Source organism: Rattus norvegicus, chromosome 12 (genome assembly GCF_036323735.1).
Source record: "Rattus norvegicus strain BN/NHsdMcwi chromosome 12, GRCr8, whole genome shotgun sequence".
In the NCBI taxonomy this organism is placed as follows: Eukaryota; Metazoa; Chordata; class Mammalia; order Rodentia; family Muridae; genus Rattus; species Rattus norvegicus.
Genome location: NC_086030.1, coordinates 11,653,844 through 11,670,795, shown reverse-complemented (window position 1 = coordinate 11,670,795; position 16,952 = coordinate 11,653,844). Strand labels below are relative to the sequence as shown.

Below are 16,952 nucleotides of genomic sequence, written 5' to 3'. Positions count from 1 at the left end.
TATAGTTCAGAAACTGGGTCTTGACCTCAGATCAGTCATATCTCAAGGAGGTCTTGTGGGACTGGAGAGGTGGCTCAGCAGTCTCTCTCTTCTAGAGGACCCAGGCTTAACCCTTAGCACCCTCATGGCCGGCTCATAACCATCTGTAACTTCAGTCCCAAGGGATCTGATGACCTCATCTAACCTCCACGGACTCTTGGCATACATGATAAACAGGCATACATTCAGGCAAAAGTAACCATACCCATAAAATAAAATTAACTTAAAATAAAACCAAGAGGCCATGCTACTGCTAATGGCTCTATGATGCAAAACTTGGGCCAGCTCCTCCACACAGAAGACAGCATCTGGTTCTCCTTAAGGTCAAGAACCTCAATAAGCTTTGACAGCTAAATTTGCCTGTCAACACCTAGGAAGAGGAGCAGAAATGGAATCGAGTCCATCAAGAATGTCCTGTGGCCATATCTAGAGGGCCGTTTATTGTTTGCTAATTGGTGTAGGTGGGCCCAGCCCACCATGGGCGTTGCCATCCCTAGGCAGGTAGGCCTAGTTGTATAAGAAAGATACCAAGCAAGCCGTGGGGACCAAACCAGAAAGCAGTTCCTCCTATGGTTTCTGCCTCAAATTCCAGTCGTCTTGAGTTTCTGCCTTGATTTCCCTCAGTGATAGATTGTAACCTGAAATAGATCATTTCCTCCCCGAGTTGCTTTTGGGTCATGGTGTTTAACACAGTGACAGAGAAGCAGAGGTAAGGAAATGAATCCACCTCTGCCAGAAGGAGGGGAGAGGTTACAAGGAAAAAGAGAAACAATGCCCTAAGACACAGCCTACGTGCGATAGGACATTCCCTCATCCCAAGATATACCTTTAAGGGACAACCCTTTCTTTCTCTGAGTTTTATTTGTTTGCTGGTATTAAAAGGAAGAAAGATTTAGGAATTTCGACTTGGAATTGCCTGTGTCAATTTGCTGAAGAAACACTATGGGACTTCATCTTCCCAATCTCAAGTGTATAAAGTTCAGGAACCTGGCGTGGGGTTGGAGGGTAGGGAACGGGGGAAGGGCCTGTTCCTAACTCCCTGCTGGAAGGGTAGAGCCTTTCATTAACCGTGGCCTGCATTGAGATCACGGTGGGACCACACAGTGAACAATCTGCAGGTCCCCACGGTACATGACAGCCACCAGAGAGGAAGAGCCCAAGGCAACCTCTGGGTTGTAGCAGGAGGGCTAACCCTTCCGAAGTCTCTCTGGCATGGCGGAACCTTTACCCACAGGGATCCATAGGCAGCAACCCCTAGCCACCATTGCAAAGAGTCAGCAGTCTATGGACCTTTCCCCCAGTCAATGCCCATGGAGGCAGATTCCAGGGTCAAATGTTCTAAACTGCCCTTGACAAACTGTGGCTCACTCCGAACAACTCCGGATGCAATCATTCTCAAGGCTGCTTTGAACTTGACGGGGGATGTAGATTATTACAAAGGAACAGAAGAGGTCAAAGGGGTTTACAAGGCTGAAAACCTACCACCAAAGATGCCGAGTGATGGTGGCTCTCGCTTTCCTTTTTTTTTTTTTTTTTTTGGTTCTTTTTTTCGGAGCTGGGGACCGAACCCAGGGCCTTGCGCTTCCTAGGCAAGCGCTCTACCACTGAGCTAAATCCCCAACCCGGCTCTCGCTTTCAATCCCAGCATTCGGGAGGCAGAAGCAGGCAGACCTCGAGTTTGAGGCCAGCCTGGTCTACAGAGTAAATACCAGGACAGCCAGGGCTACACAGAAAAACCCTGTCTTGGGGGTGTAGGAGTACTCTAGAAGGAAGCCTACACCTTGGCCTGGTGTCTTAGTCAGGGTTCTCCAGAATCACAGAACACCTGGAATGTCTCTATATGTTAAGAGAAATTATTGAATGACTTACAGTCTGCAGTCCAACTAACCCAATAATGGGCGGCTGTGAACGGGAAGTCCAAGAAGCTGGGAGTTGCTCAGTCCCACGAGGTGAGTTCTTTCACCTGGTCTTCTGTATCGGCTGGAATCCCGAAGGAGTTTCCAACAGATATGCTGGCAAGTAAGTGCAAACAGGGGGCCGACAAACCCTTCCTTTCCCATTGTCCTTCTGTAGGCTTCCAGAAAGGGGTGTGGCCCAGAGTAAAGGTGTGTGCCACCATGCCTGGGTGGAAGCTGTTCTTTACTTGAAACTTGCTCTGAACCCAGGCTGGCCTCAGAACTCAGAGATCTGCTTGCCTCTGTCTCCTGAGATTAAAGGTGAGTACCACCTTGCCTGGGCCTAAGCTTCTCATGACCGCCATGCCTCAAACCGCACTGTGGGTCAAAAGAGTGTGTTATCCCATGTCGAGTTCCAGGTCAGAGGCCTGTCTTCCGGACTCAAGATCTGGATCCCAGGTGAGCCCTCCATTTCTGGGTTGTAGTTCGTTCCAAAGGTAGTCAAGCTCACGACCAGGAAGAGACACCACACCTGAGATCTCAGGTTGCTGGCTCAAGGCCCAAAGGCTTTTTAGAATTCTAAGAGGATCCCCAACCCGAGTGGGGGGTGAAGAGCAACAGACAAAGCCAGAAGAGACCCCATCTTTGGGGTGGCCTGAACAAACCCCACTACTGGTAGTTTCAACGACACCAAGAGAGTCCATTGGTACAAGCCTGTCCTTTGGTGGTGAACATATTCATAAAGTTACCTGGAGAAATTCTCAGTGGTTAAGAACACTTATGGAGGACCAGAATTGGGTTTCCAGTACCCACATGGGGCTCACAGCCACCTATAACTCAAGTTCCAAGGGATCAGACACCCTCTTCTGGTCTCTGGGGACAATGAACATATATGGTGCACATACAGAGAAACAGGCATGCATATACATACATACATACATACATATATACATACATACATGCATGCATACATACATACATACATACATACATACATACATACATACATGTAAACTTTTTAAATGAACATGAAGCTAGGCATGGTGGTGCGTAGTTTGAATCCCAATACCTGAGAAGCAGAGGCAGGTGAATGTCTGTGAATTCCAGGCAAGCCAGCCTAGATAGTGAGTCCCAGGGCAGCTAGGGCTAAACACTGAGACCTTGTCTCTAAACAAATAAATTTTAAAAGGTTATTTGAAGTACCAGGCATGGTAGTGTGTACCCCAGGATTCTGGGGGCTGAACCGGCAGGATATCATGTTTGTCTATACAGCCAGACCTTGGATGGATGGATGGATGGATGGATGGATGGATGGATGGATGGATGGATGGACGGACCAATGAATGAACTAGCCATTTTATTTTGTAAACTTGCCAAAGTCTTTTTTCTCCCGGGACAGGAAATATAGCTCAGCATTTAAAAGAGACTATTGTTTTTCCAGAGGACCCAGGTTCACGAGCAGCACCCATATCAGACATTGACAACAACTGGTAATCCAAGCCCCAAGGGTTACAACACAATCTGGCTTCGAGGGGTACCCACACGTGGCAAACATTCACACAGACACATACACGTAAATAAAAGTAAATCTTTAGAATAAATGTAAACAAACCGTGTGAGTGTCTGTCTTCCACCCAGCATGCTTCCTGACCAGCCTACCCATTTACCTCAGTACAGCATCTTGCTCTCTCTTCACACAGAAACACCAGCCTATCTTACTGGATCTATGGTTAAAATGTATCCAGGTGGCGGGCCAGGGGTGACAGAGTAGCTAGCGTATGTTTAGCATGTTAGAGGCCCTGATATTAATCCCAAGCACACATTCCCCTCTCAAATACCCACTCCCTACCTCCCCGGCCCCACCTCACCCCCAGCCTTAAGGGACTGTGAAAAAAACACTAGGGTACTGGTTCTCCATCTCTTTGGGGGTCCAATGACCCTTTCACGGGTCCCATATCAAATATTTACATTACGCTTCATAAAAGCAGCAAATTTACAGCTGTGAAGTAGCAATGGAGTAATTTTATGCATGAGGAACTATATTAAAGGGTCACAGTGTTGGGGTTGGGGATTTGGCTCAGTGGTAGAGCACTTGCCTAGCAAGCGCAAGGCCCTGGGTTCGGTCCCCAGCTCCGGAAGAAAAAAAAAGGGTCACAGTGTTAGGGAGGTTGAGAACAACTGCTCTGAGGCCTCATCTATACGTCCTGCCTGGAGTATTTGACTAAGAACCAGGTGAAATACCAAGGCATTTCCGGAGATGCCTGTAGGTGACTCGGCACAGATGTCCAGATAGCCCCAGGTTACTGGGTATTTCTTCCCCTAACACCATCTTCCTTCTTCTTACTCCTCCCTAGGACTAATAAACCCCTCTAACTCTGGAAAAAGGCTTCAATTCCCCAAGCATAATGCAAGCATGTATTTTATTTTTACTGGGCTTAGTGAAAAGAAAGCAGACTTAAACAGCAATAAATGCATTTAATTACATCCCAAAAAAAACCCCCAATAAAACAAAACAAAAAAACCAGCCTGTAATGCACCTACTGTGCAAACCTGCAACCCAAGTGTGCAGGAGATGTTCCCTAACCCTGCATTAACTGCAATCCATGCAAGGCACATGCCTGTAATCCGAGCATTTGGGAGGAGAGGGAGGCAAAAGGATCAAGGTCATCTTTTGCCAAGTAGCAAGTTTGAGGCCATTCTGGCCTACGTGAGGCAGGAGAGGGGGCGGGGCAGGGTGGGGTGGGTAGAGTACAGGGTGAGGTGGGGGTAGAGGGAAACTGATTTATCAAATGTAATAATGACCGTGTATCTCAGAAGAGAAATCCCTAAGGGAATCAGCTTGTCTTCACACCGTTAAGAAAAATCTAAAACCTGTAATTATGGGCCAAGACGGTGCCCAGGGGCTGTGAGATTCTGCCCCAGCCGCTGGGGTATCTCTTATCTCTACATAAGTCGTTCCTTTTGTTTATTCACACCCCCAACCCCTTCCCTTTTATACCCTCTAAATTTCACCCTTAAGTAAAACGTAATCTCAAAACGCTAAATTCATGGGGTGACTTTCCCCTCTAAATGTCTATTCTGATCCTGTGACTCAAGCCCTTTTGTTTTAGTGGCAGAAGGGTGTGTTGAAGTAAAAATAATAATTTCCATTGAGACCAACTAAAAATACCAGGGGGATGACTGTATCGTGGTTTCCTATTATCTCAACCACACATGAAGGACAAGAAATGTTGTAAAAATCCCAAGTAATTTACAAACCGAATCCATCACAGTTAAGATAGTCAACCAAAAGATAATGGAGAAGATAACGTTCCAGGTTCTAGTGAAAGTTTACTCACCTTTACAAGAAATACACCTACAGTTGAAACCCTGTCCTCTTGCACGTGAGAGTATAACTGCGGGTGCTGGGAAATGTAGTTTTTTTAGTTTGTTTTGTTTTCCTGACAGCACATGTCTGCCTATCTCAGCACATGTCTGGCTATCTTAACACACACGTCCACACAGCAGTGGGCTGGAGCGAGCGACACAGGGCTGCTCTACAGACACCCTTGGCTGGTGACCTGGCTGTGCCCAGGAAGTCTTCCACTAGACAGAGAGAAACACACTGAGCACAGGTTGTCTACGGAGCCGGAAGAACTTCCTCCCACTCCGCACCATCTGGGAGAACAGTCTGTGCAGGCCGAATCAGGTCACAAGGAAAACCCACCCAAGAGGGAGTCCCTCCAAGGGGGCCTCTGGAGACTATGGAGGCGACCCGGAGGACGGGAATCTCTGGTCTCCGGTCATACGGGACCTGCCTGGAAGACCTGACGGAGTCCATCCTGCGCGCGGCTCGGCTGACGACACTGCCCGGGACCGCGTGGCGGGGCGGGGTGCCGCGCACCGCGCCATGTATGGGAAGGTCTCCCAGACAGCGGTGACTGCAGATGCCACCCGGGACAGCCAGCGTAGTTCCCGCGCCCACGTGGAGCCCATACACGGCCACGCGTGGCGGGCGTCACCCAGGTCGCCCGTGCTCACTCCCTCCCGCTGTTGCATCATGCACCACGCCGCGCCTGCAAAGGACCAAGATGGACTCGGAGGAGGCGACCGGAATATTGGTGTCCGCCCCACGCACCCATCGAGATGGAGAGGATAAGAAGAACCCTCGCCCTGCCTGAGCCGCCACCCGAGGCCACACACACACACACACACACACACACACACACACACACACACACACACACACACACACATGCCGAGGTGACCCAGGTTTTTAGAGTTTCCTGGGCAATCACAAGGATCGCGTACTCACGGAGGAGGCGTCAGGATGCTGAGCTGTGTAGAGACTGCGGGCAGAAAGCCGCTCACACCTGCTAGCTGAGGGGATGGCGCACGCGGGCGGAATCCGAGCCGGTTTCATCAGCCGCGCGCCGCCCTTCGCGGGCCCCACGGCCACGGCCAGTGCTGCGCGTCAGCTTCCCAGGCACCAATGACAGCGCGGCGCGGCCGCGCCCCTGTGGGCGGGGACACCCGAGACCGGGCTTCCCCGCCGCCTTGGGCGCCTCCCGCGCGCGCCCTTGGTCCTCAGCAGCCCCAACCGAGCTTGGGTCAGAACTGGTGATATAGGCTGAGAGGTGCGAGCCCCCTCCTGGGGAGCCACGGAGAGCTGAGCTCTCAGGACCAGGTTTCTTCTTCCAAACTGAATGTAAGACACACTTTAAAGAGTTGTGGTTTTTTTGTTTTGTTTTGTTTTGTTTTGTAAATCTTCGTTTGACATTGGACTACTTTACCTTATTGCTGTGCCCTAGCTAACTAACGCCTTCGCCTCCGCCTTAGTCAGGAAGGGCTCCAGAACCTGCAAGCCTCTCTTTGATACGGGTCCTTCCTCTGCACGGCCAATGGGACAGTTCAGGCAGTTGGGGACTCTCCCCAAGTTTAGTACCCAAATCTAGTTTTCACCTCCTGGGTTCCTTCCGATCTCTGCTCCAAAGTCAAGAGCTGCCATCTATGGGGCTGAGAGATGGCTCAATGTTTAAGAGCACTGACTCCTTTTCCAGAGGACCCAGTTCCAACTCCCAGCCCCCACAACGGGGCTCACGACAAGTCTGTATGTAAGTTATGAATGCGATGCGCAGACATACCACAGGCAAAGCACCAATATACCTAAGATAAAAGTTTTTTTAGAAGAATTATTCTATATAGACCCTACCCTCAGTGGGGGGGAAAAAAAAACGGTGGATGCTATGTGTGTTCTCAGGTGCCTCTTATCAGAAAAGGGATTCATTGTCAGCCACAGACGTTGATATTCCTGTAGAATTAAACTGACGATTTATTAGTTTATATTGCCCAGCAAAAAAAAAAAGTCTTAATGAATATGTAAAGGGAAGTAGCATAAAAGGCACTTCCAATGGAGTCCGGTACTATAATAAGGCCTCAAACACGCTTTGTTTTCAAACAGCCAACTGAGGTGTCAATGACCCCTGCCCATCTAGTAGGGTGGTCTCCTGAATCTCTGAAAACATTACCAGGTGCCCCGCCCTCCCAGAGGGAAGCCTCTCATCTTTCAGTGTCCACGGGCTTTGCTTTCAGTGCCAGATGAATATTTGACTCCGAATTTGATCGCTATTACTGTGTGCCCTCCATAAATGAGTACTCCACTGCTTGCCAAAATGTGCGTTCTCTTAAAAACTGCTTGCCCCGTCCTCGTTTGGAATTAAGTGGGTGCCCCCCCCCCCGCCCCGGCAGAACATACTGGAAATCAAAATGGAGTCATGCGTAGTAAAATCCCACACCAACAAGCTAAACTGACCTCTCAAGAACTTAGGGCTAGCCATTTTAAACTGGCAGAGTAGTGATTGTCTGTGCACAAACCCTTAAACAAAAAGAGCAACCTGGGTCAGCCAGATGGTAGGCAGTTATTTCTCTAGTTCCTTCTCCCTGCCTCTGCTATACAAAGATACTAACTTCTACATGCTTTCTTCAACCCTTTTCTATCTAGAAGACCAACCTTATCGCTTCAATTTTACTGCTTTTGTTTTTTCGAGACAGGACCTCACGATGTAGCCTAGGCTCACTCTATAGACCAGGCTGGCCTGGAGCTCAGAGATCTATCTTCCTCTGCCTCCCCAAGTGCTGGGATTAAAGGTGTGAGCCACCAAGCCTGGCTACAATTAAGATCTTTAAAACATAGTTAGTTGGGGTTGGGGATTTAGCTCAGTGGTAGAGCGCTTGCCTAGGAAGCGCAAGGCCCTGGGTTCGGTCCCCAGCTCCGAAAAAATGAACCAAAAAAAAAAAAAAAAAAAAAACATAGTTTTGTTATTTGACAATTTGTGTGTGTGTGTGTGTGTGTGTGTGTGTGTGTGTGTTGCACACATGTCAGTGTTCAAACCAAAACATGATGTCAGGTATATTCCTCTATCGCTGTCTGCCTTACTGCCTTAAAGCAGGATCTCTCAATGAACCCCAAACTCATCACCCCAAAACTCATCATCTTTTGGTAAGGCTTCCTGGTCAGTGAATGCTTGGAATCTGCTCATTTCTGGCCCCCCGAGTTTGGGGGTCAAAGGTACATGCAGCCATTCTCAGCTTTTTAAGTGAGTGTAAGATTCAAACAGGTCCTCATGGGTTGCACTCTTACCCAGTGAACCATTTCCCCAGTCCCTATGATTTTGAGCGAAAGACAACCCCTTGGGCTGGGCAGAGGTGGTATATACCTTTAATCCCAACACTAAGATTTCCGAGTTCAAGGCCAGCCTGGTTTATGGAGAGATTTCCAGAACAGCCATGTCTAACACAGAGAACTCCCATCTCAGGAAAAGGGACAACCCTTTCATGTTTGAGAAATGATTGTGCGTTTGTTAAATGTGCATGTGGGTGAGCCTGACTGACCTTATGAGCACCATGTGTGTGCCAAAGACCACAAAGGACAGCAGATGCCCTGGCACTAGAGTTACGGGTGAGTCACCAGGTGGTTGCTGGGATTTGAACTCAGGACCTCTGGAAGAGCAGTCAGTGCTCTTAACCACTGAGCCATCTCTCCAGGCCCAGTTTTGGTTTTTGGTTTTTTTGGTTTTCAAACTGACTTTTGGCTTGCAAACCTTAAAGATATTTCACATAAAGAGCCAACCTAGATTTCATCTTTCCTGGGAGAATTTTAACACAGTTCCCCGCTCAATGATCCCCGTTAAGCAGTCTTCAGACTGACAAGAGGAATTCCTCAATGACAGGGCCCAGGAAAAGTGTGTGGTGCTTTGAATGAAAATGCACCCCCCCCCCCCAGGGAGGAGCACTATTAGAAGGTGTGGCCTGGGGGGTTGGGGATTTAGCTCAGTGGTAGAGCGCTTGCCTAGCAAGCGTAAGGCCCTGGGTTCCGTCCTCAGCTCCGAAAAAAAAAAAAAAAAAAAGAAAAAAAAAAAAAAAAGAATGATACATACAGAAGATGTGGCCTGCTGGAATAGGTGTGGCCTTGCTGGAGGAAAAGCAGCACTGAGAGTGGGCTTTGAGGTTTCACAAGCTCAAACCAGGACCAATGTGTGTGTGTGTGTGTGTGTGTGTCTCTCTCTCTCTCTCTCTCTCTCTCTCTCTCTCTCTCTCTCTCCCTGAAACCTACTAATCCAGAAGTAGAACTCTCAGCTCCTCCTCTAGCACCATGCCTGCCTGCAGGCTGCCACGTTTTCCGCCATGATGACATCAGACTAAACCTCTGAACTCTAAACCAGGCTCAATTCAATATTTTTTTTTCTTTTTTCTTTTTTTTTCGGAGCTGGGGACCGAACCCAGGGCCTTGCGTTTGCTAGGCAAGCGCTCTACCACTGAGCTAAATCCCCAACCCGGAATTCAATATTTTATTTGATAATAATTCCATTTTTTTTTTTTTTTTTGCTAGGCAAGATGGCACACACGTATAATCCCAGCACTATGGAAGCAGAGGCGGGTAGATCTCTATGAGTTTGAAGGCAGCCTGGTCTAGGAAGCTCCTTTCAGGATAGTCAAAGTTATCCCTTATCTCAGGGGTGAATAAAAGTTGCCAGGGTCGTGGTATCTCATGATAGTGATAAGATTCTAACTAAAACAAAGTGACTTCGGAGGGGGGAAAATCAGTTTGATGCAGAGAGATCCAATTGTCCTCAAGGTCACACAGAGGATGCTGGAAGTCCTGGCTCTCATTACCATAACAAATGGCAGAGATCCTAAGGACCCCTGACTGAGAGGTCTCCATCTTCGCCAAGGTTCCAAAAATCCTCAAGGGAAGAGGTGGCTGGATCGTGTGGTGGTGGACATTGTAAGGTTTGAGTGTTATAAGTCACATCTTAGTCTAGCAGCACAAGGCATTGGAATGGCCTAGAATCAGTAAGGCAGGTGTAGACTGGATTCTGACCCACTCCCTGACAACCTGAGGAGAACGGACCAGTTCACTATAATCCTTGGTTCCTTTGATTTCCAGTAGGGATCAGGCTAGCTTCATAGAGTTACAAAATTCACGGGCGAATGTAAGAGACCACGCCAAAGATGGACAGATTAGACAATCTTTGAACAGGCTTGCACACATGTTTACAGACCTGTGATAAAGGTACAACTATGACCGGCTCAACGGTAAGAGCACTGACTGCACTACCAGAGGACCTGGGTTCGGTTCCCAGCACCCATGTGGAGGCTCAGAATCGTCTGTAGCTCTAGTCTCTTGGGATCTGATGCCCTCTTCTGACTTCTTTAGGCACCAGGCGTGTGCTTAGTACAACGGACATTCGTGCAGACTGAGCACACATACAGTCTTTAGAGTCATTTGTTTTTTAATCATGTGTGCCATGTGTATGGGTGCCCATGGAGTAGGTCAGGTCCCCTGGAGTTGTAGCCGGAGGCAAATCAGCCACCCACGTGGGTGCTAGGAATTGAACCCAGATCCTCCAGAAAAGCAATATCTCTTCAGCCCAAAGGAAAATACTGATTTAAGTGTAAAGTCTCTTCAGTGAGTACTATCAGAATCATGGCTCTCCATGTGGAAAAATAAATAAAGAAAATAAGGAAATGGAACAGAACATAACCACCTTACATAAAATTTAAAGCAACTGCAGAGGTTCGAATGAGACCATCTCCTGCAGGCACAGATAGTTTAATATTTGGCCCCTGGGGCTCTCACTATTTAGGTAGATTTGGGAGTTATGTCTTGAAAGAGGAAGGATGACAGTCAGGACAGGCTTTTTATAATTTCTGTAAATTGTTCTGGCCACAGTGTTTCATCGCAGCCATAGAAAAGTAACTAACGGGTGATGGTGGTCCTCCACATCTTTGATCCCAGCACTCGGGAGGCAGGCAGGTCTCTGAGTTCAAGGCCAGCCTGGTTTACAGAGTGAGTTCCAGGACAGCCAGGGCTACACAAAGAAATCCTGTTTTAAAAACAACAAGGGAGGGCTGGAGAGATGGCTCAGTGGTTAAAAGCACCCGACTGCTCTTCCAGAGGTCATGAGTTCAATTCCCAGCAACCACATGGTGGCTCACAACCATCTGTAAAGAGATCCAATGCCCTCTTCTGGTGTATCTGAAGACAGCTACAGTGTACTTATATATAATAAATATAATAAATAAATAAATCTTTAAAAAAAAAACAACAAGGGAGGATGAAAAGAAGAGAAAAGGGGGAGGGGAGGGGGACTAATGGGGCTGGAGAGATGTCTCAGCAGCTTGACTGATCTTCCAAAGGATCCACAGGGCAGCTCACGACTGACTGCACCTCCAATCCCAGGGTGTCCAACAGTCCCACACAGACATCCCACACAGACAGTCATGAAGGCAAAACACCAATGCACATAAAATAAAAATTAAAAAGAAGAGAAAAGGTAACTAACACACTAACCATCAAACACAAAACTTTAAAATTCCTGGGAGACAACATGGGCTAAAATCGAGGCGACTTTGGATTTGATGGTGACTTTTTTTTCCTTGTGACACTGGGTGTCAAACGAAGGGCCTAGACAGGGATATTCTCTCTCTCTCTCTCTCTCCCTCTTCTCCTCTCTCTCTCTCTCTCTCTCTCTCTCTCTCTCTCTTTCTCTCTCTCTCTCCTTTTTTTTTTTCGGAGCTGGGGACCGAACCCAGGGCCTTGCGCTTGCTAGGCAAGCGCTCTACCACTGAGCTAAATCCCCAACCCCTTCTCTCTCTCTCTCTCTCTCTCTCTCTCTCTCTCTCTGTGTGTGTGTGTGTGTGTGTGTGTGTGTGTGTGTGTGTGTGTGTGTGTAGCCCTGGCTGACCTGGAGCTCACTCTGTAGATGAAATGAGGCTGCCCTCAATCTCACAGAGAGCTATGCTTGCTGGGATTAAAGGTGTGCACCATCGCTGTCCGGATCCAGAGACTTTCAAAACCAGCATGTGTCCTGGTAAAGGGTTCTTTCTCTCCACAAAAGCAATGTGCCTGCTTTCAAGAGGAAGGGTCCTTCTCACAACCACGAAAGAAAATATGGATATGCAGAAACCAAGAGGGAAGCTCAGAGAGGTTTATGCGAGCCGTGTGTGTTTAATTTTTATAGCAAATGACGACTTGCCATAACCATCTAAAAACACTGCTTAAACGCATTCTGATGCATTCCTAAAATTCAATACTAAATGATCATGGAAAATAAAGCCTCCAAATAAAACTTCATGATATAGAAAGTACTCAGGATATATTATGAAAATATTACAATGATTCCCCTGCACTATAATTCCAGCTTTCTTCTATATAAAATCATGAATCACCTGACGCTGAGACCCTGTAAAGCAGATTCTCGTGTTGTGGTAGTCCCCTTCCCCCAGGCATAAAACTATTTTCATTTCCACTTCGTAACTATAATTTCACTGCTGCTATGAATTGTAATGTAAATATCTGCGTTTTCCAACGGTCTTAGGTGACCCCTGTGAAAAGGTTGTTCAACATCCCCCCCCCCAAGGGGGTCGAGACCCATAGGTTGAGAACCACTGGTCTAAAGGAATCACTACCTTCTCAGAAAGATGTCTTTTGGCTTTCACTGTGCAGACAGCACAGACTGAAGCCACTCATACAGACTCACCAGGTAATATAGTACTGAGAACCCTGATCATAGACATAGGCCAAGTGTTCTTACACCACATGTGACTGTGTGTACTCCAATGTTCATGCACGTACGCACATATACATATTTATTTATGGTTTTATATATATACACAAATTTTGTGTGTAGTTAGGATATAAACATTTTAAAAATGTTATCCCAAGCCAAGCTGTGATGACACATGGTATTAATCCCAGCATATAGAAGGCAGAGGTCAGCAGATCTTTGAGTTCAAGGCTAGCCTGGTCTACAGAGCGTATTCCAGGACAGCCAGGGCTGTCCCTAAAGGGAGCCTTAATTCTTTTTTATAAGTAGGAATTCTTAATTTTTTTATATAGGAAAAACGATTTCTCTGTGTAGGAGTGTTTGCCTGCATGTGTGTATGGTATACTACACACATGCAATACCTGGGGCAGCCAGTAGAGGGAGATGGATAACCCTGGAACCGGGGGCTGGGAATGGCACCCAGTTGGTGTACAGAGACAGTCTAAGCTCTGCTGAGTCTTTTCTCCACCTCTGAGTTTTAATTCTTACTCTCAACTTTTTACATTGAAAATGTATAATCAACTCAATAAAGCTTATAGAAAATCAGGATTGTACCAAAATATTAGATCTTATGTCAACTTCTTCCTTGCCCCCTAAATCTGTATCCAGACCGTCACGCACTATTAGCAGGAAGCTGGGGTACTGTAGTGTAGCCCACTGCACACTACATCTTTTAGAACACTCATGTGTGATTTTAATTCTTTAGGAGAGTAGGGTAAAGACAGAATCTCAGTGTGTTTCTCTGACTTTCCTCAAACTCACAGAAATCCCCCTGCCTCAGAGTGTTGGGATTAAAGGTGTGCAGCACCACACCAGGAAGTTTGCCTCCCTAATTTAAATGTCAATGTTCAGCATTTCTATTTTGAAGAGGGCAGGAATGTGTTCTGAGCCTTCCCCCAATTCCCAGGGTCAGCTCTGTTTGTGGAGAAGGAAGCTCTCTAACCTGGGGTCTGAAACTGACACTTCCTTTAGGTTAATGAGCACTGTCTAACAGAGCCTGGAGCTCTGAGAAGATGGCGCCTCTCTGTCCTACCAGACAGCAATTAAAAGTAGGCACAGTAAAGTAAGCATGGGAAGTGCCTTGCATTTCCTTCCACAAACTTCCAGGGTTCTCCTCTGGGTTTTCATTGTTGTTGTTGTTGTTGTATTGTTGTTTTAGGTTTTTTCTCTTTACAGTCTTTTTTTTCATTCAGCGCCTTAGGCATTGATTACAGATAACTGGGAACCTGAACTCTGGCCCAAGTCATGGCTGGAGAAGATTCCTCCTCCCCTCTGTTCTCAGCTTAACTCTCTTCTACTTTGAAGGTCATTTCACGATGCTTGCAAGACTTTCGTGTCCTATACAAGTCTTTAATTTCTCAATACCTTTGGCTGTCTTCTTTAACACACCAATGCTCTGCCTGTTGGCATTTACATCCAAGAAAAGGGGAACTGGCCAGGCCTGGTGACATGCACCTTTAATCCCAGCAGTCGGAAGCAGAGGAAGGCCAATTTTGGTGAGTTTGGGACTAACCTGGGCTACACCCTGTCTCGAGAAAAGCAATAATGGGAGCAAACGAGTGCTTTCGGGGCTAACCTGGGCTACACAGTGAGACCCTGTCTGGAGAAAAGCAATAACGGAAGTAAACAAACAAGGCCCTGGAGAGCTGGCCCATCCGTTAGGAGTGAGCTCTTGCAGAGGACCAGAGCTCATTCTCAGCATCCATGTTGACACTCCAGTCTCAGTGGGTCCCACACTCTTGTGTACATACCCACACAGAGACACCTAGACACATGTACACATTTTTAAATGGAGGGGGAAAGTCTTTAAGTAACATAGGAGAACATTCTGGAATACTTAGTGAAATGAGGGCATCTCGAGGAGTCAGGGTGGGTGTTTCCCTTCCGCCTGAGAGAACAGAGGGAGAGCAGCTGCCTTGAAGTCAAAGAGAGGAGACCCAAAGAAGTCAAAGAGAGGAGGCGCCAAAGAAGCCAACCCCACTGAGCCTTTGACCTTGAATGCTCACCCTCCGGGCCCCTGAGACCATCAATGTCTCTGTATTTACCCCGGTCTGTGGGGTTTGTCATGGTAGCCCAAGGAAGCTAACTTGGTGGAAATATTTATGAAGAGGGTTGACAGTCAAAGCTGAAGCAGGCGTGAGCAGCACCTACCTGGGCTTAACCTGACTTTACCGTCTGGCTGAGCCCATGCAGTCAAGGTCCCAGGTCACAGAGACAGAGCCAAGTCCTCAGACTGAAAATCGGTCTCTTCACTCACTCATTCATTCATTCATTCATTCATTTATATTGTTGTTTTTTGAGACAAGATCTCTCTCTCTCTCTCTCTCTCTCTCTCTCCCTCCCTCCCTCCCTCCCTCCCTCCCTCCTTCCCTCCCTCCCTCTCTCTTCTCCCTCACCATGAAACTCACAGAGATCGCTTGCCTCTGCCACCCTGAGTACCGAGATTAAAGGTAAGCGCCACCACTGCCCAGCTCCGCTCACTATTGTTTTAAATCAATCAGTGGATCTTCAGGAATTTCCTACAGTCACTGTTCCTTTCTTGGCCTGCATCTGACACACTTTCTAGAGAGCCAAAGGCGGGAATGGCTTCTGTCAAGGCGCCCGCCTGCAGAAATTAACTAAGCCCCACAAAAAGAATCCGCGCTGGCGAGTTACTCCCAGGCGCCAGGCAGAAGGCTAAGAAGGGCCACGGGCACCCTGCATCTGACACACTTTCTAGAGAGCCAAAGGCGGGAATGGCTTCTGTCAAGGCGCCCGCCTGCAGAAATTAAGCCCCACAAAAAGAATCCGCGCTGGCGAGTTACTCCCAGGCGCCAGGCAGAAGGCTAAGAAGGGCCACGGGCACCCTTCCTGGGCTCAGCCAGGCGGGTGCACTTCAGTGGAGACGAAGATGGAGACCAGGCCCTGCTAAACCTTGTCTTCAGGCAAAGAGGAAAGACGCCGGGAAGAGTAGGTCAGAGTTCCCTGAGAGAAAAGGAAATTATAAAGGGTCAGAGGAAAGCTGGGAAAGCAGAAGCTGCCACCAGCCTGGCCTGCATCACTTGTCACTGCGTAGATAGATGTGCTTCCAAGCCGGGCACTGCTCTTGCCCTGGACAGACCGAAGCACAATGCTATCAGCCCAGCTGCTGTTGCCTCCCCCTCGACAGCAGAGTGGGGGAAACGGCACTTTTGGCATCAGGCAGGCGTGGGTGTGAACCTGGACGTCACTTCTAATCAAATGGTGAACCTTGGTCAAGCTACTTAAAGTCATAAAGGAAGACAACAATATTCCCGTTTGACTCCTTTTGACGATTAGATAATGCTCGCAAATCAGGGTCAGCTTTGGCGGGGCCTGGCCTCCATCTTTGTCTCCACTGAAGTGCACCCGCCTGGCTGAGCCCGGGAAGGGTGCCCGTGGCCCTTCTTAGCCTTCTGCTTGGCGCCTGGAAGTAACTCGCCAGCGCGGATTCTTTTTGTGGGGTTTAGTTAATTTCTGCAGGCGAGCGCCTTGATAGAAGCCATTCCCGCCTTTGCCTCTCTAGAAAGTGTTCCAGTTGCAGCTACACCCAGCTGCAATGCGGCATGAAGACAGACAGAGCATTAAAGAGTTCGGCTCTCAGGCAGAGAGAGCTCGGAAGGTAAACGAGCCTGAGGGTCTAAGGCTGACCTTTATGGTGCGAGCACACGCATGCGCACACGCACACACACGCTCGCACACATACACACGTCATGGCAAAAAAAAAATTCTAATCAACTCATACTATAGTACAAAATAAAATAAAATAAAATACATAGATATTTCAGTTCTTTTTAAAATTCCAGATCCAGGGCGGGAGAGATGGCTCAGTGGTTAAGAGCACTGATTGCTCTTCCAGAGATCCTGAGTTCAATTCCCATGGGTATGGTGGCTCATACCCATCTGTAATGGCATCTATTGCCTGCTTCTGGTG

At 47.8% G+C, this 16,952-nt stretch overlaps 1 protein-coding gene across 1 annotated transcript in view; it reads right to left on the bottom strand.

The window, feature by feature from the left end:
- Positions 1-6,308, bottom strand: part of Slc7a1 (solute carrier family 7 member 1) — a 75,543-nt gene extending 69,235 nt beyond the window's left edge. Inside the window, 1 exon segment of the mRNA NM_001399982.1 lies at positions 6,229-6,308. The gene's annotated coding sequence lies outside the window, so the exon portion shown is untranslated.
- Positions 6,309-16,952: the final 10,644 nt, after the last annotated feature.